The sequence below is a fragment of the Callorhinus ursinus genome, unplaced genomic scaffold, assembly GCF_003265705.2.
Source record: "Callorhinus ursinus isolate GAN/ISIS: 27379988/994484 unplaced genomic scaffold, GSC_fseal_2.0 scaffold5, whole genome shotgun sequence".
NCBI classification, from domain to species: Eukaryota; Metazoa; Chordata; class Mammalia; order Carnivora; family Otariidae; genus Callorhinus; species Callorhinus ursinus.
In genome coordinates this window covers 72,595,649-72,620,904 of record NW_027397067.1, presented here as the reverse complement: position 1 = coordinate 72,620,904, position 25,256 = coordinate 72,595,649, and the positions used below count along the sequence as shown (strand labels likewise).

Genomic DNA, 25,256 nt, shown 5'->3' with positions numbered 1-25,256 from the left:
TCATCCAACATCTAAGTGTCTTCTGTATTCCAAGCACTGTCCAAAACCTTAAAGTCCTAAGAAAAGGTAACAAACAAACGAAAACACTAGGTCTCAGTCTTCAAATATCCCTTCATTTAAGATTGAAAATTTCAAAATATTATGGTTACAGTGAGTAATGAGGTAATGGTAACAGTTGAGGACAGAAAAATGTTTGAGTTTTTTTATGGGCAAATCAAATAAGACCTCAGATGGGAGGTGATATCCACACCTACCTTTTTTCAAAGATGAGTAGGAAATTGCCATATGGGGCACCTGATTGCAGCAATTTTTATACTGTCACATGCTTACTTGTATATGTGGCTTCCTACCTCTGTTATTCTGAAAGTCATTGGAGGCATAAATCATACGCTGTTGTTCATTCTTAGACCCTTGAGGAATGCCTGCCACATTGAAATGAATGAATGGATAGATACACAGTGATGTTTTAGGAAGAGGAGAATATTTTCTTTTTTTGGCATAAAGGAGCTCATGATGGCAAGACAGGAATAAGTCTAATCTTAGAGGCGAGCACTATAAAGCTTAATCTCATGCTACATTGTGAAGCAATAACTAATGCTTATTGAGCACTTAATGTTTCAGACATTTGCTGAGCATTTTTCCTGCATTGTTATAATCAATCTACAAAACAATCTTGGCACATAGCGATTATTATTATCTGTATTTTAAGACTAAAAAACTGGCAAAGAGATAAAAGAAACCGTCCCAAGTCACACAGTTATGACTCTGTTGAGATCCAACTCTGGTTCTGGTTCCAGAGCCCAAGTTGCTGGCCGCTGCATGATATTACCATCCACATAATCCTTCCTCTCCAAGGGCCAGCCTGAGGCACTGTGGGGAATATTCCACCTTCATATAAGAGCAGGCACAGCTCTTATATGAAGAGCTAAAAAATTGGTTCAACTTTGGGAGACACTATGAATAATTCTACTTGGTACATAAAATCTCTTCCCTGGAATTTTGATTCATAGCATACTACTGGGTGACATGTTCTTTTTTTTTTTTTTTTAGAAAGGGGCAGAAGAGGGAGAGAGAGAATCTTAAGCGCGATCCCATGATCCTGAGATCACAACCTGAGCTGAAATCAAGAGTCGGTTGCTTAACTGACTGAGCTACCCAGGAGCCCCTGGGTGACATATTCTGTATTGCACTGTGGTTAAGCATTGTCATTGATGCTAGACACCCCAGAGTTCATATAAAACTCTTCCATGCTTCAAAGATCAAAAAAAAATTTTAATCTATTCAGTTACTCAGCTTGCATTTCATCATGTATAATAATACTATAATGACACCTAATGTGTTAAAATTAAATGAGATAGCATATGTTAAATGCTCAGTATCATACCTATTGCATGGCAAATACTTAATAAATATTGATTAACAATATTATTAGCTGATATAGATATATGTATACTATACAAATATATAATACAAAAGCTATAATATATATGCACTATATATTATGTATTATGTAATATATATATGTTTTTCATTTCCATCTCATCTTTTTAGGTGCTGCAGAACAATATACTTATTATGAGTATAGTTTTTGGAGTCTGACTTCTTTGGTTAATTCTGTTCTGTTTATTACCTCGATGACCTTAGACAAGTCCTTGAACATTAATAGGAATGATAAGACTAGTCCATCTCACTGGCCGTTATGAAGATTAATTGAGGCACAAATCACAAAGCAAAGTATCTGACAAATAGTAAAGAGACGATGTTACACTTGAGATACAAAACTCAGATCAGTATTCTTGAAACATAGAGGACAGAGGTTAATTTGTGTTACTTCTTTAATGATTTATTGATTTCTTGTAGTAGGGAAGACTGATGCAGTTTTGAAAGCCTATGTATCTGGCAGAGAAGTGCACATTGAGTAGACCAGAGAAGACAAGGGTTGATCAAGACTAAGGCTCCTGAGAGGAGGGGAGGCATAGCCTTAGCTAGGAGGAAGGATGGAGATTTTGTGGTAGCAACAAGAAGCACAAGACCATAGATACAGATAAAGGAGAGAAAAGACTTAGGTGCCATGCTTACTAATAGTATTTTATCCTGGTGATTACAGGCAGACAATAATATCCTGGTTTTCTCTCCTGGCCACTCTGGTACCCATGCCGAGACTACCTTGGGAGCTCAAGAGAGGGCTACTGCAGTACTCCAGGTGAAGGAGAGGTGCTCAGGTAGTGAGAGTGGAGAATGCAGGACAGCAGAAGTCACTACAGCTTGATAACTGATGGTCTCGGGTGGTGGAGCAGGGGTAGGGAAAGCCATTGAGGTTGCCTTCTAGGCCCTGCTCTGGGCATGGTGGGAAGGGGTCAGCATAGATGAAGGAGGTGAAGACAAATTGGAGAGTAGAGTCAGTTCGTTGAAGCAGGGCCCCTGAGAGGGGGATGACATTTACAATGCACAGAGCAGATGAGCTTTCAGTAGTGAAGAGCCAATTATCTGTTGTGACAGAAGGGAATGAGGAAAATACAGATGCAGATAGAGGTAAAATGTGTGGGTTGTGACTTGTGTGTTTTGTTTTGTTTTGTTTCCTTTTGTTTTGTTTTGTTTTGTTTTGTTTTGTTTTGTTCTCAGGGAAGTAGGGAGGCAAGGTGATGTACTAAGACTGAGACAGGAAGGTTTAAAGGGTCAGAGGTTTGAGGGGAAAAAAAAACGGGTCTTTGAAATGGAAGGGTTCAGAGGCAGGTGTGGGACTTGGTGAGAATGAGGGGGGGAAACATATTTTAATTTCAGGGTGACCAGTGCGTGCGGTAGAGGATGACATGAGAGAATTGAGGGTGTTCGGTCACCTGCACCTTGTGTCATCCACAATTTTAATGTCTGTCTTGTGTTAGGTTTCTCCGAGAAACAGAACCTACAGGATAAGGAATATGGATACAGATATAGAAATTCAGATGTAGATAGAGATTTATTTATTATAAGCTATTGGCTCACACAGTTATGGGGACTGAGATGTCTCATGATCTGCCGTCTCCAGGCTGGAGACCCAGGAGGGCCAGTGGTGATAGTTGGAGAGCCAACAGGGAGGTGTTGGAGTCTGAAGCCTGGAGAATGGAGAGTGTGGAGGGCAGGGGAAGGCAGAAGTCACCCCTCAGCAGTCAGGCAGACAAGGAGCGAAGCAACCTTCCTCCACATTTTTGTTCTCTTCAGGTTCTTGATGGATGAGATGGTGCCCATCCAGACTGGGGAGGGACCTCTGCTTGACTCAGCCCCCAATTCAGAAGCTAACCTCGTCCATAAATACACTCACAGGCACACTGAGAAATAACATTTGGTCAGATATATGGCATCTTGTGGCCCAGTAGATATAGACTGTAACCATCGTGTGCCTCATGCAGACCTCAGGAGTGTCCAGCCACCAACACAGAAGATTTGTCTGATAATCCCACCCACTTCCAGAGCATCTCACATTCATTCTTACTCACTTCCAGACTCCAGCTCCCTCTTGAAGCAGCCCTTGTGGAACATTTTAGAGGAAGTGAGAAACAACAAACCATTGTGTTGGCTTAATGTGGGTCTTCTTGGTTACCCTCATAAGTAACAGGACAAGACTTAAATAGAACTCTTTAGATTAATGCACCACTAGGTTAAGGCTAAGTCATCTCTATAGAGGTAATTAGAGGAGTTTAAATCACCTTAAATCCTTATCTCTGTATAATCAAGAAACTCTATCTTACTGTGGCCTTTAATTCCATGGTCAATTAACACAAGAAACTGTATGAGTTCTCTGAACTTTGTAATTAGCTCTGATTTGGCATCCTGGCTTGGCCACCAACCAGCTGCGAGACTTTGGACAAACTACTTCAATGTAAATGCACCGTAGCTTAATTTCCTCATCAGTAAAATGGGAGTGTTGAGGTACACCTTAGAGTACTGTATAAAAGATCAGAAGAAATATATTTTAAATGTCTACATTAGTACTGTGTAACAGGTACTTCCCAATACCTTCTCTTCATAATAAGAATAAATCCTTATATAAGGAGGCAATATGCTCATAAAAAATAATGTAAACACCTTGCTTATCTCAGAGAGAAGAGAATAATGACAACTGAGTCATCATGAAGTGAGGAGATATATTTTTCCCCTGTTCTGGAAATCACACCAAGTTCTGAGGAGACAAATTTAGGCTTAATGTGGAGGTTAACCAAAAGAGATGTCCAGCTGAGACTCTTCTGCTGGCAACAGAATCTAGCTAGAGTTTGATGACATCGTCTACTCTTTGCTATTTCGTGTTTGTTTCATTCATTACGTTATTTTTAAGTTTGCATTTGACTTACAGTAAGCGATTCTTATTTTCTTTTTAATTGGTGTTTACAGTAAAAAGGGATTCTCTTAAAGAAAAATACGGAATAGTAGTATTATGTGCAAGCATCCTGAAGCCGACGCAGAAAGGCCTGATGCTTGGGAGATACTGGCTTGGTGAAGGAGCATTCTGCCTGCTCTTCCTGGCCTCAGTTGCTATGGCTCGGCATTCATAGGGGAGTCCTATCCATCCTTGCCAACGTGATGGCAGTGATTCTCAAGGGCAGCAGTACAACTCCTCGAAGTGCATTCTGAGAATGTCTAGGATGCATTTCTGTTTGTCCCAGGAATTGGGCATAGTGACCCATACTGGGGGCTGAGGACCCTAGATGGTCTGTGTTTTCAGAGACAGTCCTTCATGCAAAGAACTGTTTTATTGTTTTACATCCCATAGGATTTTCAAAGATCCTTTTTTATAGTCATTAATAAATTACTTATCATTATTACACACACTCACGGAGCATGCTCTTCATGGATTTAAGATAATTGCCAAAGAATGTAACTGCCATGTAAAGTGAGAAAAGATCTTAATTTGTTATTTTTAGACTGTTGTTACTGAGGGCTGTTACCCATTGAGAAAATCACCAAGAGTAATAACTATGTGATATTTGAGTTGCCGATAGCACACCCTAAGATCGTGTGTATTTGCAGTTGTCACATTCCTGGCAAGCCTATGATACTGGCAACATTGGACAATTTGCTGTCTTCCAAACTGTTCACGTGTCACAAATTCTATATAATACATAATAGATAATAATGAATAACTATGTATGTAATAAAACATTTATAATGCAGTAATAGGTTTTATTCATTGAATTATAGATTTTATTTTATTATAAATTAATTTTATTTCCTTTATGTATTACACTCAGGTATTTCTGTTGGCTTTTCTTAAAGTCATCTGGGTAGCTGGGTTATATTATCTATGAATTGATGATCATTCATTACCTATTCATCTCACGATTTTGCAAGGAGGACTTGCAAAATATTTAATAGTAAGTGGAAGTTTGGGGACAAACAACGTTGGGCAGCCTGCCTCTCGAGTGTCTTCCCCGCTTTCTCCCTGGGTGATTTTGGGAGCCCTTAACTTCAGAGCATGCATTCCTATCTACAAGGAGGGGATTCTATGAGTGTACTGAGGGTTATATCAAAACTTAGAAGTGCTTTGCAGAGCACCAGGCACATGTTAAGCCCTCAAAATATGTCAGCCTTTCTTTATACATTGTAACTTTACATGGATTATTTATCCCTCTGAGCCTGGCTTGTAAAATGGGCTAAAAACATGATCTCAGAGGATTGTTCAGAGAGTCTACTGATGTAATGTTTGCGAACTCAACACAGTGCTTAACAGATGATGGATCTTAAAATGTGAGCTTGCTTTTCTTCATGTGTGTTAATCCTAACTGTATAGTCACATAATTCTTGTTCCTAAAACTATAGTCCTCAGTAAGGTGTAAAGGACATAAAAGGCCCTCTATACGTTGATCTTATCGAGGAATAGATGACAAGTAATGGGTATGCAACTCTAATACTGACAGTTGCATTTCTAAAACCCGTATGATTCTTTTTTGTCTATTTACAATGGGAAAAGTAAGTTTCAGATATAAAAATCAGATTAGAGGTCTTTAGGTATACACTGTCTGCATTTTAGTTCATGCATGAATTGAAATGGCAATCCAGAAGGTAATCTCAAGATCAAATGGAAGGGATGTGCAGTTTTCCACTCAAGCCTCTTCAGAGCATCTGCATTACTCACACACTTCGCTGGAGCTCGAAGCACTCTGCAAATTACAAATGTGCTTGTACTATGAAGAGTCTCACATCTTCAGTAAGTAATACAATCGTTCATATCACACTCTCACCTCCCACAATTCACCTATCTTGCCCCCGGAGCTGGGTACTGGTGATGCAGAGGCTGCCCAGATGGCACCGGTACTGATTAGGGACCCTCGAGTATAAGGTACTTTCATGATCATGTTCTCTAGACTGCCTTTTCTCCCCCAAATTCCCACTGCCTTCTCAGCCTTCAAATTATAAAGATCATCTATTCTCGGCTTAGACCTGGGTCTGAATCCTGATTCCAACATGAATTAGCCATGGACCATTGTTCAGACTCTCATGGTTTTGATTTCCTCATCTATAAAATAGGGATCTCAAACCCTTGTTATAATTAAATGAGATCATAAATAAGAAATGATGAGCACGTGACATACAAACCTTTCCCCAAAAAGGTAAGTTTCTTCCCCTAATCAATTTTTCTTTACCTTGAAATCCATCCCCCGACAAAGCCAGGAGCAACTGCTTCTTCTTACATGTATCTCCAAAAGTCATCCACACTTCTTTATCTGCACTTATCATGGGACGCTCAACACTGTCTACTGACATAAGAGTAATTTCTGCTCCTTCCTCTCAAGTTTTCCTCAGCAGAGAAGAAGCTGTTGAAGGTGACCATGTTTTGTATTTGTGTACTCCTGGCCCTAGAGGGTTCTGGCATATAATGAAGACAAATAAATGGTAGGGTTTTTAGATACGTATTGCAGACACACAAGAATAGCAAACAAACCATCAGCAAAATTAAATATTCAAAAGAATTCATGGTGACCAGAAGTATTAGACATCACTTCTATTTGTTTTTATTTTATTTTTTATTTTTCCTTATTTTTATCTTTTTATTATGTTCAGTTAGCCACTGTATAGTACATCGTTAGTTCTTGAAGTAGTGTTCAATGATTCATTAGTTGATTATAACACCCAGTGCTCACCACAACACATGCCCTCCTTAATACCCGTCACCCACTACTCCATCCCCCCTCCCCTCTTCCCTCTGAAACCTTCAGTTTGTATTCCGTGGTCCAGAGTCTCTCATGTTTGTCTCCCTCTCTGATCTCCCCCCCTTCAGTTTTCCCTCCCTTCTCCTATGGTCCTCTGTGCTAGACATCACCTTTAATTTACATATCAGTGGATAGTCTATTAAAATACTTTTCTACAACTTTTACCACTTTCAGACAAAAATTAATATTCACAGTTGGTAGAGGGAGAAACTGAGAAGGGATATGAGCAGATGGCCTAATGTGTTTCCAGCAGGTTGCATCAGTTAGGTTAGTGGTTAGTGGTTACATCAGTTAGGACTCTTTCAGCAGCTAGGCACAGAAAATGGAATTCAAACTATGTAAATGAGATGGGGAGTAGATGTTCATTTAAGACGTCCAGGAGTAGATCTAGCTTTAGATGAGTCATGATCCTGGGTCCAAATGACATCACCAGGCTCTACCTCTTAGCTCTGAATCCTCCAGGTGGAGCTCATTCATGGGTTCTGCCTGGTGACTCCAATGGCTTCAGGTTTATCATCGTTAAGGCATCTGTTCCAACGGAAGAAACCATTCGCTTCCTTGCGCATGCCAACAAAAGTCAGAGAACTGAGTCTGGGTGAGAATGAATGGCCTAACTCGGATCATTTCTCAACCCCTGCAACTTAAGTCTGTGACTGCCAGAGTTGAATGCATTGACAACCCAGCCTAGTCCAGACCCCACTCCTGGAATCTGGGTGTGAGGGCACGAGGGAGGTAGAGTTAGCTTTGTTTACCTCGTGTATGTGGACCAAAAAAGGATTGTTCTCTCATAGTAAAATCAGAATATTATTCTCAAAATAACAGTACTCTGATAAGAAAAAATAATAAAACTCTACTCCAGTGGCAGAATCAAGAGAACTCCCTTCTCATGAATAGAGATATATATCCAGGCCAACAGAATGGATTAAGGAAAGGACAATTGTATATATGTGTATATATACACACATTTATGCATGTATATAAGCATATTTATACATGTAATATAAAATTTATAAATATAATAATGTAATATTTATACACATAATGTATATATGTAAAGCATGATAAGGTGGTTCCTGCAGGACTGCCATTAGGCTGCAACATTGCCCAGAATTCTTATATCACCAATTCCTTTGAATTAAAATCTCAAAGGTCAGTAGCAAAAGTGCAAATAAACTGGGTATATGAAGCCAAAAACCTAACTATCCACCGGAAAATGATCATTTATAGTCTGTAGTTTAAAAATCCATAGTCTACAAATGATAATCAAAGATTGTCAAATGAGGGAAAGACACCAGTGACTACTAAGTCCATATTCATCCTTCCAGGTAAAGAAGGCTGAAGGTTCAATGTCTCATCTATTATTATATAGCTCTTGGTTCTATTTGTTTCCCAAATTATATTACCAGAAACCTAGCTACGAGCTGTGTTGCTTTCATTTTCTATAGACTTAAAAGTTAATATTTATTAAAAGTTAATATTCTATAGAATTAAAAGTTAATATAATTTATATTCATAATAGCCATTACACTGGCTTTTAATGTTGGATCAAAGTAAGTAATAATTGCCTAAAGAACACCTCTGATATTTCAAATATCAGGTCCATTGGTTGTCTTCACCAGTGGTCCCCAGATAAGAGCTTGTGAGATTAAACAGGGTAAATTTCTCTGTGAGATCAATGACAAGTCAAAGAGTTCACTTTTCATGAAAAATTCATTAGAGTTCCTTTTATCAGAAAGAAAAAAAAAACTGCGCGATGAAAATGGTGTTCATAGCTGAGCTTAGTGTTCACTGAAAGTGGTCATTCATTCATTGAACAAACATTTATCACACATCTGAATATGATTTTAGGAAATATGAACATGGCAGTGCCAAGGACTAAAGTCTCTGATCTGACGGAGATTTCATCCTGGTGGGGTTTAAAAGTTACAGATGAGTGCATAATATATATCAAGTAACAAGAAGCATATAGAAGAAAAGATGTGCTTAGGCTGGGTTTTTGCAATATCCATTTCTTCCCTAGTACCTCACTGACCTCTTAATAAAGTTTCTCAAGTTTTATCATTACTCTGAATCCTTTGAAATATAGATTTTTGATTGTAGAACTGCCTTATTTTTTTGGAAATTAGTCTTAGCATAAATGTAAATATCTCCTTAACTTGAACCAAGTGGTTAGATTGGTTCTTATTGTATCCAATATAATGGACTCATACAGAGGGCCTCCTGTGTACTGAGCATCCATGGGGAGAGATAAAGGGATATGAATAATTGTGATAAAATGTCATGTGTTGTCCTAACCAGAAGAAAGAGGAATTCCAGAGACACGGGACGGCCCTCTAGGTATGCAGAACAGCATACCCCAAAATGCACTAGTTACCTGTTCAGCACCTTTACCTGGAATACAGGGAGGTGAGATGGGGTGAGGGAGCATTGGAAGATGCTAGAAAGTGGCAGCAATGGATAGATGGAGATGAGCCTTGAATGTCATACTAACAAGCTGGGGTTTGACCCTGTGGGTTTAACATCAGCAGCAAAAGCTCAGTGAATGAAAGGCTAACAAAACTGCGTGTAGGGGATGTCAACTAATTGCTCAGTCTGCTCAAAGTCCTTGACTTTCTCCTAGCAACACACAGCTGTCTTCATCAGCTTTCTGAATCACAATGGACCTGGTTATCCCTTTGCCCAGTGGCTCCCCATTGCACATACAGTAAAAACCAAAGGCTTTGTGACAGCTTGCAATACCCCACATAATCTGGCCTTCTGTTATTCCCCACCTTTCCCCCTTGCTCACTCTACTCCTGTCACACTCACCAAACTGGTACTTAACACGCCAAAGAACATTCCTCTCGTGCACCAGCCTTTCTTTTTTGCATGCAGGGCTCTTCCCCTAGATGTTCGCCGGGCATGCTTCTTCAAGTCTTTGCTCAAACATTATCACTCAGTGAGAACTACCATATCCACCCTATTTAAATTACAACACTCCTCTCCACTCTTTCTCTTCCACATCCTATTTGATGGGTGGCCATAAAGCTGATACCCTCTGTCATACTATAAAATTTACTTCCGTATCATGGTTCAATTTCACTCACCCCGCTAGGATCCCAAATCCAGAAAGGCAGGGAGTTGTGCCTTGTTATCTTCTGCTGTACCCCCAGCAAGTGCATGGCTCTTGGGTAAGAGGTTAACAATTATTTGTTGAATGAATGAAAGAATGAGTGGATCTCTCCAACTATACCTCTTTCCTCACAGTCACTATTCAAACTAAAGAACCACAGTTGCTTTCATTTGCCCACCTAAATTCCTATTTCATTACCATTTGTGCTGAGGCTAATTTTTCATCGCACACAATTCCATGGTTATGTTTCCACCATGGATGACAAAATTGCTAAAGAGAAAGGAGCATGAGAAAAATGGACAAAAGTTTTATGCATACTTTTGAGGTGGGCAATTTTCACTTGAACCATTTGTCCCTTTTTAATCAGAAATTGGTGATGCACAAAAGCAATCAACAGATCTGAAAGAACTCCAGGGGATCACAAAAATCAATGTGCCGGTATCCAAGGATGCATTTCTTGTATGTTAATTACCATCATTTCTTAAACCCTAGAATCATTTATTAAGTGCTCGGTTTGATGGGCCTTTTCCCTTCTCCAGGTTGTGCAATGACTTTTACTCAGGCACTCATCTTCCCCATGTTCTTGTTTCAAAATGATCTCATGCTTTTTCTTTTCCAGAATAATGCATCATAGCACCAAGCTAATGCTGTCTTTAGTCCTTTCTCTTCATTTTTGGAGGCAAGAAAGGATATCTTTAATTCCTCCCCCAGAAGTCGTTTTATTTTGTTTTGTTTTACTGTTAAATGTTGATGTTACTTTTGGAATAACTGAGTAAAGGGCATAGCCAATCCTATCTCCAAAAATCAGCATAAAAACCAGACCACACTGACCAAAACAACTGTATCAGGACTCTGGACATTGATCAAAGGCAGACATCAAGTTGAGAAGTTTTTATGCAAGAAAAAACTACTATAAAAAAAATCCAATAAACCTGGGTAAAAACAGTGATTTGCCTTTCTTGTTTTCCCTTTGTGATCTTTGTGACTCACCTCACCTCTCCTTTCCCTGGTTCCAGTAGGCAGAAGGAAAATCTGTATGTCATCAGGTAAGTTTTACCTAATCAGTTAAGAGCTGTTACCCAAGTTTTAGCTGCCATTTCCATACATCTTTCAATAGGGCATTCCTCTTTTGGCAAAGCCAAAATTAAGCAAATTACACTGGAAAACATATCCCAATATGGGTCACTTCTGTAAGTTTTGACTTCCTACCATAATTTGCCCACTTTTGTTTACTTTTAAGAATCATAAAGTCACTGCTCTTGAATTTTGTCCAGAGTTTTTATTTTTAATTAGTGGAGGGATGGGCCATAGAGCATGTCACATTTCCAGAGCAGAACAGAAACTGCTAGATCAAAGGCCGGCAAACTTTTCTGCAAAGCTCAGTCAGTAAACATTTTAGGTTTTGAGAGACATACATGGGCTCTGTCACATACTCCTTTTTTTAAACAACCCTTGCGAAATGTAAAAACATTCTTAGCTTGTGGGTTATTTAAAATATGGATAGGATTTGGCCCATGGTCCATAGCTTGCCAAAACCTACTTAGGTCTTTGACTTTTTAAAGATTTATTTATTTGAGAGAGAGACAGCTCACGAGCCAGGGGGAGAGGCAGAGGGAGAGAGAGAATCTCAAGCCAACTCCACACTGAGCATGTAGTCTGACCTGGGGCTTGATCTCATGACCCTGAGATCACAACCTGAGCCAAAACCAAGAATTGGACACTTAAAAACTACAGCACCCAGGCACCCCAAGTCTTTGCCTTTTTTAAAAAAGTTATTTATTTATTTTGAGAGCAAGAGAGAGGGAGATGGGGGGTAGGAGGAAGAGGCAGAGGGAGAGAGAGAATCCCAAGCAGACTACCTGTTGAGCACAGAGCCCGACCTGGTACTTGATTCCACGACCCTAAGATCATGACTTGTGCTGAAACCAAGAGTCAGACATTTAATTGACTGAGCCACCCAGGCGCCCCAGGTCTTCGCTTTTTTTAAAATTAAGCTTTCTATTTTGGGAATCACTGTAGATACATATGCAGTTCTGAGAAATAATACAGAAGAAGCTCTGGTACCCTTTATCCATTTTCCCTCACAGGTAACATCGTAAAATTTTATAGCACAGTATCACAACCAGGATATTCATGTTGATATAATCAAGAAAAAGTCATTGAGTTTTAAATCTTTCTACTGATAACTTTTAATATAAATATTTAAAGTTAAATGTTTTCCTCTAAAAACTGTTTTGGCTGCATCCTATAAATTTTTATGTTTTGCTTTTATTATCATTCATTTTACAATATTTTTTAAATTTCTTTTGTGAATTCTTCTTTAGCCCATGGATTAGTTATATGTATGTTGTTTAATAATATAAATTTGGGGACTTCTTCAGAATATCTTATTGATAGCTCATTTCATACAATTAAAGTCAGAGAAAACACTCTGTAAGATTTCAAACTTTCGAAAGTTAATTAAACTTCTTATGGCCCAACATCTTAGATAGACATGAACCTGCCATGTGCATTTCAAAGTTGCACATTCTACAGCTATGTACAACGTAACTGAATTCCAGTTAAGTCAGGTTGATTGATACTGTCATTCAGGTCTTCTGTATGCTTCCTGAAATTTTTATCTATTTCTGCCATCTAAACGAAAGAAGGATATTAAAATCTCCCATTATGAGAATGGACTTGATCTATTTCCACTTTTGTCATATCAGTTTTGCACATGAATTTGTTACTAAGTACAGGTTACTTATAATTGTTCTTTCTGAGAAATTCTCCCTTTCATCATTAGGCAATGCCCCACTTTATCCTCTGTAATACTCTTTCTTTTGAAGTCTGTTTTCTCTGAAATTGATACAGCCAGCTCAGTGTTCTAGTCAGTGTTTGCATGATGTACCTTTTGTCATCCTTTTATCTTCCACGAGTTTGTAACTTTTATTTAAAGTACATCTCCTGTAGTCAGCAAATTGTTGGGTCTTGAACTTTTATCTAGTTTAACAATCTTTCACTTTTGACTGGAGTGTTTAGTCCACATTCAATGTACTTACTGATATGACTGGATTTGTCTACATTCTTTTTCATTGTCCCTTAAGGTTTGTTCCTCTGTTTCCTGCATTTTGTGTGTGTGTATGTGTGTGTTTAGTGTTCCATTTTATTTTGTCTCTTAGATTCTCAGTTAGACTTATTTTTAGTAGTCCCCCTAATGTTAAAAATATGCATCCTTAATCAGTAACGCAGCAGGGATGTCCACTCTCACCACTGCTATTCAACATAGTATTAGAAGTCCTAGCCACAGCAATCAGACAACAAAAAGAAATCAAAGGCATCCAAATCGGCAAAGAGGAAGTCAAACTCTCACTCTTTGCAGATGATATGATACTGTATGTGGAAAACCCAAAAGACTCCACCCCAAAACTGCTAGAACTCATACAGCAATTCAGTAAAGTAGCAGGATATAAAATCAATGCACAGAAATCAGTGGCATTCCTATACACCAACAACAAGACAGAAGAGAGACAAATCAAGGAGTCGATCCCATTTACAATTGCACCCAAAACCATAAGATACCTAGGAATAAATCTAACCAAAGAGGCAAAGGATCTGTACTCAGAAAGGTATAAAATACTCATGAAAGAAATTGAAGAAGACACAAAGAAATGGAAAAACGTTCCATGCTCATGGATTGGAAGAACAAACATTGTGAAGATGTCAATGCTACCCAGAGCAATCTACACATTCAATGCAATCCCCATCAAAATACCAACCACCTTTTTCAAAGAAATGGAACAAATAATCCTAAAATTTGTATGGAACCAGAAGAGACCCCGAATAGCCAGAGGAATGTTGAAGAAGAAAAGCAAAGCTGGCGGCATCACAATTCCGGACTTCCAGCTCTATCACAAAGCAGTCATCATCAAGACAGTATGGTACTGGCACAAAAACAGACACATAGATCAATGGAACAGAATCGAGAGCCCAGAAATGGACCCTCAACTCTATGGTCAACTCATCTTTGAGAAAGCAGGAAACAATGTCCAATGGAAAAAAGACAGTCTCTTCCACAAATGGTGTTGGGAAAATCGGACAGCCACATGCAGAAGAATGAAACTGGACCATTTCCTTACACCACACACAAAAATAGACTCCAAATGGTTGAAAGACCTAAACGTGAGACAGGAGTCCATCAAAATCCTAAAGGAGAACACAGGCAGCAACCTCTTCGACCTCAGCCGCAGCAACTTCTTCCTAGAAACATCGCCAAAGGCAAGGGAAGCAAGGGCAAAAATGAACTATTGGGATTTCATCAAGATAAAAAGCTTTTGCACAGCAAAAGAAACAGTCAACCAAACCAAAAGACAACCGACAGAATGGGAGAAAATATTTGCAAATGACATATCAGATAAAGGGCTAGTATCCAAAATCTACAAAGAACTTATCAAACTCAACACCCAAAGAACAAATAATCCAATCAAGAAATGGGCAGAAGACACGAACAGACATTTTTCCAAAGAAGACATCCAAACAGCCAACAGACACATGAAAAAGTGCTCAACATCGCTTGGCATCAGGGAAATCCAAATCAAAACCTCCATGAGAGACCACCTCACACCAGTCAGAATGGCAAAAATTAACAAGTCAGGAAATGACAGATGTTGGCGGGGATGCGGAGAAAGGGGAACCCTCCTACACTGTTGGTGGGAATGCAAGCTGGTGCAACCCCTCTGGAAAACAGTATGGAGGTTCCTCAAAAATTTGAAAATAGAGCTACCATTCGATCCAGCAATTGCACTACTGGGTATTTACCCCAAAGACACAAATGTAGGGATCCGAAGGGGTACGTGCACCCCAATGTTTATAGCAGCAATGTGCACAATAGCCAAACTGTGGAAAGAGCCAAGATGTCCATCGACAGATGAATGGATAAAGAAGAGATGGTATATATACACAATGGAATATTATGCAACCATCAAAAGGAATGAGATCTTGCCATTTGCAACGACGTGGATGGAACTGGAGGGTGTTATGCTGAGTGAAATAAGTCAATCAGAGAAAGACATGTATCATATGACCTCACTGACATGAGGAATTCTTAATCTCAGGAAACAAACTGAGGTTCCTGGAGTGGTGGGGGGTGGGAGGGATGGGGTGGCTGGGTGATAGACATTGGGGAGGGTATGTGCTATGGTGAGCACTGTGAATTGTACAAGACTGTTGAATCACAGATCTGTACTTCTGAAACAAATAATGCAATATATAGTAAGAAAAAAAAGAAGAAGATAGCAGGAGGGGAAGAATGAAGGGGAGTAAGTCGGAGAGGGAGACGAACCATGAGAGACGATGGACTCTGAAAAACAAACTGAGGGTTCTAGAGGGGAGGGGGTTGGGGGGATGGGTTAGCCTGGTGATGGGTATTAAAGAGGGCACATTCTGCATGGAGCACTGGGTGTTATGCACAAACAATGAATCATGGAACACTACATCAAAAACTAATGATGTAATGTATGGTGATTAACATAACAATAAAAAATTATTTTAAAAAAACGAATATATTTATCACACTCCAAGTCTCCCCCCTCCCTTTTGCCCATCTTTTCTTCCAAATTTGGTATTCTCTCCCTCTCCTAGCAGTGCTTTTGAATGATTTTTAATTTGATGAGAGATTTAATATATAGATTATTAATAGTTCATGCATTCTGTGTCCTTTATAAGATAATTTTCCTACTCTCAAGTTACTAAGATATTATCCTGTTGTCTTCTAGAATTTTTATAATCTTGGCCCTTTCATTTAGGTATATGATCCAGATGGAGTTATTCTTTCATATATAGTAAGAAGTAAGATTTAATGACTTTTTTTCACATAGGCTCCCCAATTTTGTCAAATGCTTTTATGCATCTCTTGAGATGACCTATGAACTTTTTCCTTTTGTCTCTTAATATGGTGAATTATATAGATATGCAAATGTTAAACCAGCCTTGCATTTCATTTTTTATTATTATTATGTTCAATTAGCCAACATATAGTACATCATTAGTTCTTGATGTAGTGTTCAACGATTCATTAGTTGCATGTAATTCCAATAAATCCTACTCAGTCGTGGTGTTATCCATTTTGAATATTCTTTAATTGGGTTTGCTAAAAAATTGTTTAGAATCGTACATTTATGTTCATAAGGGATATCAATCTGTAATTTTTGTTGTAATTTATCTTTCTGACTTTAGTATAAATTTTATTTTCTGCCTCAGTCTCTCTTCTGTACTTCAATTACATGTACATAGATTGTCTGAATTTATCTCATGGTTTACTTTTGCGCTATTATTCTTAGACTCTTTTTTTTTTCCTCCGTGTTTTTCACTTTGGGTACTTTGTATTGCTATATATTGAAGTTCATTAAGCTTTTGTTTCTCAATGTCAAATATGCTCTTAATCCCGTCCAGTGTATTTTTCGTGCCTAGATATTTGATTTAGATTTTTTTTATATCTTTGTTTTCTTTTTAATATGCTCATGTTTTCCTCCATTTTCTTTTTTTTTCTTTTTTTCTCTTTTTTTCTTTTCTTTTTTTCCTTTTTATTCCTTAATCCCCAAAACCTATCTCCTCCGTCCCTCCACCCCTCTCTCCTCTGGTAACCATCAGTTTGTTCTCTGTAGTTAAGGGCCTGTTTCTTTATTTGTCTCTCTCTTTCTTCCTTTGCTTGCTTTCTTAAATTCCAAATATGAGTGAAATCATATGGTATTTGTTTTTCTCTGACTGACTTATCTCACTTAGCATTATACACTCTGGCTCCATCCACGTCGTTGCAAATGGCAAGATTCCATTCTTTTTATGGATGAGTAATATTCCATTGTATATATACCATATCTTCTTTATCCATTCATCGGTCGATGGACACTTTGGCTGCTTCCATATCTTGGCAATTGTGAATCATGCTGCAATAAACATAGGGGTGCATGTATCCCTTCGAATTAGTGTTTTTGTATTTTGAGGGTAAATACCCAGTAATACGATTCCTTGATCATAGGGTAGTTCTATTTTTAATTTTTTGAGGATCCTCCATACTGTCTTCCACAGTGGCTGCACCAGTTTTTGTTCCCACCAACAGTGCAAGAGGGTTCCTTTTTTTCCACATCTTCACCAACACCTGTTGTTTCTTGTGTTGTTGATTTCAGCCATTCTGACAGGTGTGAGGTGGTATCCCATTGTAGTTTTGATTTGCTTTTCCCTGATGATGAATGATGTGGAGCATCTTTTCATGTGTCTGTTGTCCATCTGGATGTCTTCTTTAGAGAAATGTCTGTTCATGTCTTCTGTCCATTTTTTAATTGGGTCATTTGTTTTTGGGGGGTGCTGAGTTGTATCAGTTTTTTTACATATTGTGAATACTAACACTTTATTGGATATGTCATTTGAAAATATCTTCTCCAATCAGTGGGTTGCCTCGTTTACTGTTTCCTCCCTGTGCAGAAACTTTTTATTTAGTTATAGTCCCAAGAGTTTATTTTCACTTTTGTTTCCCTTGCCTCAGGCTTTCCTCTATTTTCTTAAACATATTGATAAATCCTTAAAGATAAGATAAAATAAAATAAAATAAAATGTTTACTAATTATATCATCTGTGTTACTTTTGTGTGTGTTCCCACTAATGGGCTTTTTTACTCTCTTTATAGGTTATGTTTTCTGCTTCTTCACATGCCTGGAAATAATTGACTATATGACAGACATCATTAATGTTACCTGGGTGGGGTTGGGGTATTTTCTTGTGCTTTATTAAACTACTTAGAAACAATTTGACTCTTTCTTGTCAAAAAACAATTGTTAGTTGAAATAATCCTTTAATCTATAGCTAACTCTGACTACCGAGGTCTCACTGAGGCTGTACCCTTCTGATAGTCCATTTGGTATCCCCTATGTTATAAGGTTTTCTTAGTTTGGTTGATAGGGACATGAACTATTATTTCTGTGTGAGTTTTGGGTTTGAGCTTTCTGCTTGTTCTTTTCCAGTGATTCTTTCTCAGGCCTTGTATTTTTTTTTCTCAAATATGCACTTCTTGGTTCTCTGCTAAAGGCAGGAGGATCCTTTGAGATCTCCAGGGCCTCTCTCTGTGCAATTCTCTCCTTTCATTTCAGGTTTCTTCTCTCCTATATTCTTACAAGAAGATCCTAGATTTTTTGGCTGCCCCAAATGTTCAATTCTCTTTGCTCAATGCAAGGAGTCTGCTGGGCTTTTTGGGGGGTTCCCACTCCTTGAGCTGTGTCCTTGATTCTGTCTCTAGGCAGTGAGCCAGAATAATCATAGAACTTAATTTGTTTGTTTCCTTTCTCCAAGAGTTCACTATTCTGTGCTGCTGTTGTCCAGTACATGGCTACCAGTGTTGCATATCACTTGTTCAGTTTTTCAGTCATTGGAGGTGATGAGTACATCTGATGCCAATTACTCCACCATAACTGTAAGCAGAAGTTTACCAAAAATGAAGGACTTTGTCATTTTTTTTAAGTCAAACTGTTAGTTAGGGCTAAAGCTTTCACCAATATTAAAGAAAGCAAGGGACTGATTACTATTTAACTTAACTGAAGGGAATTTGATTCCTTTTGATGATTCAGAAAACACTGCGGTGTTTTCCTCAATGTTGCTTGATGAACATTAACTATCATTGTATTGTAGGTGTGAGGAAAACTGGCTAGAAATATTATGTTTATGATAATGTTGGGTAAGAAATTTAACTTCATATGTTCTAACTGTTGCTCATCAATGATAACAAACAAGTGCATTTGTGTTCTTATTATTACATCCTTAATCCAATTACATACTTGGTACTCAAAAGAATAAAATCACAGGGATGTTAAATAGAGAGGCAATCTTAGGATCTTAGGATCTACTACAAGATTAATTTCTACAAGAATATCATCTACATAAGAAGAGAAAAGTCAGGGAAGACATTAATTCTTATTAAGTGCCTACTCCATGCTACACATCCTTATATGTATTATTCCTTTGTAGCAAATTATTACCAATTAATATAGACATGTACTCAGGCAGAACTACATAGTAATAGATGAAAGGTATACATTTTATTTTATTTTATCTTATCTTTAAGGATTTATTTATTTATTTAAGAGAGAGTGAGTGTACACAAGTAAGCATGAGCAGAGGAAGGGGCAGAGGGAAAGGGAGAGGGAGAATCTGGAGCAGACTGTCCACTGAGCATAGAGCCTGACATGGGACTGGATCTCATGACCCTAAGGTCATGACCTGAGCTGAAATCAAGAGTCAGATGCTTAACTGACTGGTATATATTTTAATCTATAATAATTACCTAGATCTTTGCAACATATGGAAATAAAATAAAATAATGAGTTATTATTTGTTTATCATAACAAACTCAAGAGGTATCAATTATTATTTACCTTGGGAATGCTTATTCCTCATGTTTTCATGGAAAGAAAATTCCATTGGAGTCACACTCAAGAATGCTTTTTTTTTAATTGATAACCTGATTCTGAAAACCATATAAAGTTTATCTTTGTGTATGGTGTAAGGGAATGGTCCAGTTTAATTCTTCTACATATAGCTATCCAATTTTCCTAGCACCACTTATTGAAAAGACTGTCTTTTTTCCATTGGATATTTTTTCCCAATTTGTCAAAGATTAGGTGACCATAAGGTTGAGGGTCCATTTCTGGAGCCTCAGCTTTGGTTTTCTTTTTCATCCTTCCCTTGGTGATTCGGGGTCTTTTCTGATTCCATACAAATTTTAGGATTTTTTGTTCCAGCACTTTGAAAAATGCCAGTGGTATTTTAATAGGGATGGCATGGAAAGCGTAAATTGCTCTGGGGAGGATAGACATTTTAACAATGTTTATTCTTCCAATTCATGAGCATGGAATATTTTTCCATCTTTTTGTGTCTTCCTCAATTTCTTTCATAAGTGTTCTGTAGTTTCTAGAGTACAGATCCTTTACCTCTTTAGTTAGGTTTATTCCTAGGTATCTTATGGATTTTGTTGCTATTGTGAATAGAATTGATTCCTTATTTTCTCTTTCTACAGTTACATTGTTAGTTTATAGAAAAGCAAATGATTTCTGTGCATTGATTTTTGTATCCCTGCCACATTGCTGAATTGCTGTATGAGTTCTAGCAATTTGCAGGTGGAGCCTCTTGGGTTTTCCAAATAAAGTGGTATGTCATCTGTGAAGAGGGAGAGTTTGACTTCTTCTTTGCCAATTTGGATACCTTTTATTTCTTTTTGTTGTCTGATTGCTGAGGCTAGGAATTGAAAGACCTCAATGTGAGACAGGAATACATCAAAATCCTAAAGAGAGCATAGGAAGTTACCTCTTCTAAATCGGCCACAGTACCTTCTTTCAAGACACGTCTCCAAAGGCAAGTGAAACAAAAGCAAAAATGAACTTTTGGGACTTCATCAAGATAAAAAGCTTCTGCACAGCAAAAGAAACAGTCAACAAAACTAAGAGGCAGCCCACGGAATAGGAGAAGATATTTGCAAATGACATTACAGATAAAGGGCTGATATCCAAGATCTATAAAGAACTTCTCAAACTCAACACTCAAAAAACTAATAACCCAGTCAAAAAATGGGCAGAAGACATGAACAGACACTTCTCCAAAAAAGACATACAAATGGCTAACAGACACATGAAAAAATGCGCAACATCACTAGCCATCAGGGAAATACAAATCAAAACCACAATGAGATACCACCTTACACCAGTTAGAATGACAAAAAATAACAAAACCAGAAACAACAAATGTTGACGAGGATGTGGAGAAAGGGGAACCCTCTTACACTGTTGGTGGGACTGCAAGCTGGTAGAGCCACTCTGGAAAACAGTATAGAGGCTCCTCAAGATGTTAAGAATAGAGCTACCCTATGACCCAGCAATTGCACTACTAGGTATTTACCCCAACGATACAGATGTAGTGAAAAGAAGGGGCATGTGCACCCCAATGTGCATAGCAGCAATGTCCACAATAGCCAAACTGTGGAAGGAGCCAAGATGTCCTTCAACAGATGAATGGATAAAGATGTGGTACATATACACAATGGAATATTATTCAGCCACCAGAAAAGATGAATACCCACCATTTTCAATGGCATGGATGGAACTGGAGGGAATTATGTTAAGTGAAGTAAGTCAAGCAGAGAAAGACAATTATCAGATGGTTTCACTCATATGTGGAACATAAGCAGTAGCATGGAGGACCATATGGGAATGGGAGGGAAATCCAAAGGGGAAGAAATCAGAGAGTGAGATGAACCATGAGAGAATATGGACCTCTAGAAACAATCTGGGGGTTTCAGAGGGGAAGGGGTAACAGGGTAATGGGTATTGAGGAGGGCACGTGCTGTGATGAGCGCTGGGTGTTACACTTAACTAATGAATCATTGAACACTACATCAAAGACTAATTATGTACTATACAGTGGATAACTGAACATAATATAAATAAATAAATACATAAATACATAAATAAATAAATATAAAAACATATAAAAATGCAAAGGACTTAGTAAAGCCAAAACATCTTTAAAAAGAAAAACAAAGTGGGAGGACAAACACTACTTGGTTTCAAGACAAATTACAGAACTACAGTCATCAAGAGAGTGTGGTTCTGACATCAAAACAGACAAATACATCAATGGAAGAAAGTATAAAGCCTAGAAATAAATCCACACATATATGCACAACTAATTTTCAGCAAAGATGCAAATGTAATTCAGTGGAGAAAGGACAGACTTCTTAATAAATGACCCTCAAATACTTAGATATCCATATGGAGTAATATGAACCTTGATTTATATTTTGTGCCACATATAAAAAATAACTCAAACTCAGTCATATACCTCAATGTGAAACCTAAAATTGCCAGAAGAAAACATAAAAGAAATCTGTTACTTTGGAAAACCATAGCAGGTAAATTTTTAAAAATTGGTCTTCATAAAATTAAAAACTTCTACTCTTACCTCTCATTAGCCGGAATTTAGTCACATGGCTTCACAGAGTTGCAGATGCTAGGAAATGGAGTTTCAATTCTGGAATGCAATGTGTCAGATAAAAATTCTATTACAAGGGAAAGAGAAATGAATGGATAGATGTAGAACTATCAGCCTTAGTCCCAAATACTAAACACGAATTAAGAGTAAGGAAGACAACAAAGTATGATGTTATTCTATATGAATTCGTAAATATTTTGGTTGAAATATTAACATATTATTTCTGTTACTTAAAAATGTATTTTATATTTAGCTTAAAATTTAAAATAAAACCAAACAAAAAACCTGCCAATGCAGTCCCATTGTAAGAACATTTGCCTCTTTTGTCATGTAACTTGAGTATTGACCATCTCTTCTTTTGAACTTTGAGTGCCATTCCTGCCTAAATAGCTTTGCACAGAACCTGGCACAGAGTATTTGCTCAATAGATATTTTGTTTGTTTGTTTGTTTGTTGGGTTTTTTTAAGAACTATTGAAGTTTGTGTGTGTGTGTGTGTGTGACTACATTTTTGCACTTATTATAGCATCTTTTTCATGAAAGTTCAAAGCACTTCAGAGTCTATTACTTCATTAGTCCTGACACAATGCCTCTAAGGTGGTGTGATTGTAATTCCTTCTGTAGATTTTCAGATTCTTCTTTTTTTTTATTATGTTATGTTAATCACCATACATTACATCATTAGTTTTTGATGTAGTGTTCCATGATTCATTCTTTGCGTATAACACCCAGTGCTCCATTCAGTACGTGCCCTCTTTAATACCCATCACCAGGCTAACCCATCCCCCCAACACCCTCCCCTCTAGAACCCTCAGTTTGTTTCTCAGAGTCCACAGTCTCTCATGGTTCATCTCCCCCTCCGATTTCCCCCCTTCATTTCTTCCTTCCTACTATCTTCTTTTTTTTTTAACATATAATGTATTATTTGTTTCAGAGGTACAGGTCTGTGATTCAACAGTCTTACACAATTCACAGCACTCACCATAGACTTCAATAGATATTTTTTTTAATAAGAGTATGAACAAATCTGACTGCCAAGAGTAAAGCATTGGTTCAAATAGAATTTTTTAGGCATCCACTCCATGGCAGGCATTGCCCAATATATATTACAAAAGGAACCTCATATAGCCACACAGAGCAACTCTCTAAGATAGGTGCTATTGTCCCATTTTATAGGTGAGAAAAACTGAGTTTGAGAGTCTGTTACTTAGTTGCCCAAGTTTGCCATGTTAATAAAATGTGGCAGTCAAATGTTACTGAAAGAACATTGACCCTAGAGAACCTGTCTAAGTACTATAAGTGGGTGAACTTGGACAAGCCCTTTTCTTTATCTGAACTTTATTTTCCTCATCTGAAAAAATGAAAGCTAAGGACTGTGCTGTGTATAACTCTATGACCATTTGCCACCGGTGAAAAAAAATCTAGGGCTTTCAGCTTTTTCCATTCCATGTGACTTAGCCTATCGATGCCGCGACGACTCTGCATAAGGATCCTGCTTTCATCCATCTTAGAAACCCCAATCTTGGGATGCCTGGGTGGCTCAGTCAGTTAAGTGTCTGCCTTCGGCTCAGGTCATGATCCTGGGGTCCTGGGATGGAGCTTTGCGCTGGGCGCCCTGCTTCTCCCTCTCCCTCGGCCTCTCTGCCCCCAGCTTGTGCTGTCCCTCTCTCTCAATCTCTCTCTGTCAAAATAAATAAATACATAAAATCTTAAAAAAAAAAAGAAAAGAAAGAAACCCCGATCTTTTGTTCTCCATCATCCACATCTTTTACTGCATCATGGTTCCATAGCTACATGTCCCTTACCTTCTTTTGTACAAACTTTGGGACCTTGTACAAACAGTGCTCTGAGAACCCAAAGCCTTGAGCAGAGACATGTTTCAAACTGTGCAGGGTGAAAATAAATCTTTCCATTTTAAAAACTGACTGCAAGGAACATCCTGGGAAGAGTATAATGGCAACAACCAGTCTGATTCTATGTAAAGAAACAGATACACACGTTCTTACCCCATTATTGGATATGCCAACAGGACCCTCGACCTCAGGCCAGAAAAAAAGAAACAATAAATAAGGCGATGTATTGTGAAGCCGATGGCCTTGATAAAAAGCAGCACTGTGACATTTATAAAAGGTTCTTTTATTTTTTTTATTACCTTGGAAGGAAAGGAAATGTCCCCGGTTCCTCTCCTTTTTTGAAAGTCATTTGTACAATGCACTTCCGAGGTGTGGCAAACAAGGGTGGGGCAACGCAGGATTCTACCTTTGACTTGGCCTGTTGTGGGTCCTGGAAGTGTTACAATCAGATTTTTTGTAAGAGCCTCCGTGTTGGAGCATACAATGTTTGTGAACTGGATAGGTTAGGATTAGCAGAAGAACAAGTACACAGGTTTGATTCAGAAGAGGACGAGGACCACAGGAAGAGCTCCGGACGGGACGTCAGAGGACGGTGGCTGGCTCCTGGGCTCACTCTGGAGACCTCTAGGACCATGAACAACGAACTTAATTAACTTCTCTCAGCCTCTGCTTAGGGAAGTCTGTTCAAAGGACACTTGGAAGTCAGACACCCTGAGATTTTGGTTGGTTAAACACAAAATAACTTCATATGTCTTTTTCCCTATAAAGATAATTTTAGCACTGATTAAGCCCTCACAGCCTGCCAGATATTAGGCTAAATACATGTATTGTTTCTTTTTTTTTTTTTTCAGCTTTACTAAGGTATAATTGACAAGTAAAATGGTAATATATTTAAAGATACTGCGTGACAATTTGATATGCATATTTATGGTGAAAGGGCAACCCCCATCCAGTTAAATAACACATCCACCACTCACATAGCTACATGGTTTTTGGTTTTGGTTCGGTTTTGTTGAGAATGTTTAAGTTCTCCTCCCCTAGCAATTTTCAACGATATACTTAGTACAGTGTTTTCAACTATGGTCACCATGTTATACACTAGATCTTCA

At 38.1% G+C, this 25,256-nt stretch overlaps 1 long non-coding RNA gene across 1 annotated transcript; it reads right to left on the bottom strand.

The window, feature by feature from the left end:
• Window positions 1-5,813: 5,813 nt before the first annotated feature.
• On the bottom strand, window positions 5,814-22,336 carry LOC141372771 (uncharacterized). Its single transcript, XR_012378175.1, has 3 exons — window positions 22,267-22,336; window positions 6,615-6,837; window positions 5,814-6,131 (listed from the first exon to the last, which is right to left on the bottom strand). It is a non-coding gene; the product is annotated as an uncharacterized lncRNA (long non-coding RNA).
• Between the last annotated feature and the right edge of the window lie 2,920 nt (window positions 22,337-25,256).